Genomic DNA, 2,192 nt, shown 5'->3' with positions numbered 1-2,192 from the left:
TTCTTGTTCATAGGGTTATGCTCAAGATGGCTCCGTCGTTCACACGTGCCATCCTTGCTACATTCACCCATCTTTTTTTGAAGCATTCACTAGACAAGACTTCCCTTTCTACTCTCAACTTCCTCTTCAGGTGATACTTGAAGAAGTTGATGAGAGATTGCCCAGAGAGGAAAGTCTTTGTCTCTAGACCTTTCAGACGCGTCCACCATACACATTCTTTCGCCATAGCCACAAGTACGATGAAAATAGCTCTTCCTTCCCGTTTAAAGGAAGGAGGCGCGACAATATTTACGATAGACTCGGCTGATAGACCGACTCGTCCCACACGCGATAGCAGTTGTTCGACGTAAGCCCACAGATAGATAGATAGATAGTTAGATAGATAATTAATGAGTCATGATGCCTGGAGAATTATATTTTAAAACTGCCATACAAAATTAATTGTAGGTGTTATTGAAATAGGATATTAAACAAGGAAATATTTGGAGTATATTGACTAGTGATATTGGCTGATTCCATTAGAATACACACTAGAACATGTTTAAGTATAATGTGGTGTATTTTGAATCAATACTACCAAACTATATTTTAAATAGAATTTTAAATGCGCACTAATAATCATTCTAATGAATTTTGATGTAAATTTGTTGTTAGTGTAATCGAGAATAACACATTTAATCAATATCAAAGGTTTCCAGAAAGTTGATTTAAATTAAATTTTGTTAATTAAATCAATTAATTTTTTGAAAAAGGTTATAAATAAAGAAATGATTTATTAATTCTTAAAATGTCAATGAAGTACGTCTGGTATATTTCTGCGAACGTTTTCAATGAGCCAATGAAGAAAATTATATGCATTATCTATTAATAGCAGTAACATCTCTCTCAGTAGCATCCACCAATGTTATAAAATGAACTACATGTTGCTTAATATACTCCTCGATATTTATTAGCTAATATACTTCTAGATATACAATAGCTTGTGAACATGATTAAAATATATACTGCGTGCGTGTTTGTGCGTGTGTTCACCATAAGTTAACGTGGGATTAAATAACAATACATGACTGCCTGTATAGTTAACGATTGAGACCTTACATAGTCACATGTTCTGTTCTATACGTTTGAAAATTTTGCCTGACGTCAGAAGAGGAGATGTTCCTAGTTGCAATGCTTTAGTTCACATGTTTGATTAATCCAGGCTAACCATAATAATGAGATAAATTATAAAGAAGAAATCTCAAATCAAATATAACTCAACAACTGAGAGAACTTTTATTAGGTCAACTGACACGCAACAATTCGATACTAGTCTCTTTGAAAATATATATAACTGGCCATTCTAAATTATTTCCCGTCACTCATTTTTATTGAAATTATGCAAATTACCCAGGCCATAAAAGCGTTCCCTTCTTTTGATATATAAGTCTAAGTCCCTTGTCTACCGGAGATAAATTGTGAAAATTGTCGCGTTGATTAAGCCTGTTCAGACAGAAACTTTTGGGCATACTTCTCCCCTTATCACCAGGCAGTAACCCTATTTGTGTCTTAAATGGCATTTCAGTTTTGAAAAATCTTGATTCTTGTGTATATCTCTCCATCTCATATAGCGCTGATCTGAATTATCATTTTCTTCAGGTGGAGTTAATTTTAATATATGACGAATTTATGACGTGTATTTGTCTATTGTTTCAGTGAAATCATTGCCAACTATCTTGAATGACAACTGCACACTGCTGAATGACCACTGCAACATATATTGACAAAAGATTAGAATATTCATGGCAAGATTGTGTATAACATCACAGCTTACGAGAGTCAGTGTCATAGAAAAAAAAAAGAAAAATATTCGTTCGAAATTAACAAATCCCCGAATGTTATTAAATGCTTAACAATGGAAGAGCATGCTAGATAAGGATGTGTAAATATAACATGAAGATAAATTCAGTGTAGATAAGCCATGTTTAGTGACCGTGAATCTGTAATGTACGTGTGCTTGATCACGTTTTTAATGATTCGATGGCACTTATTAGCTCATTAAATCCTTAAGAAAATCTATTGTGTCATAACTGTGGGCTGGACAACTATCTTGCGTGTTGAAATTGCTAGGTAAAAGTGTGTAATGTTTGCATATTATATTATACATAAAAATACATACAATATATATATATATATATATATATATATATATA

At 32.9% G+C, this 2,192-nt stretch overlaps 1 long non-coding RNA gene across 1 annotated transcript in view; it reads right to left on the bottom strand.

Annotated features, from left to right (window-relative positions):
- Positions 1–1,252: 1,252 nt before the first annotated feature.
- Positions 1,253–2,192, bottom strand: part of LOC106869667 (uncharacterized) — a 6,940-nt gene continuing 6,000 nt past the window's right edge. The window contains exon 2 of the long non-coding RNA XR_001409428.1: positions 1,253–1,747. This is a non-coding gene — a long non-coding RNA (uncharacterized LOC106869667). The remainder of the gene's footprint in view (positions 1,748–2,192) is intronic.

The sequence above is a fragment of the Octopus bimaculoides genome, chromosome 8, assembly GCF_001194135.2.
Source record: "Octopus bimaculoides isolate UCB-OBI-ISO-001 chromosome 8, ASM119413v2, whole genome shotgun sequence".
Taxonomy (NCBI): domain Eukaryota; kingdom Metazoa; phylum Mollusca; class Cephalopoda; order Octopoda; family Octopodidae; genus Octopus; species Octopus bimaculoides.
Note: the sequence above shows the minus strand (reverse complement) of the source record. Positions and strands in the feature narration are given on the sequence as shown.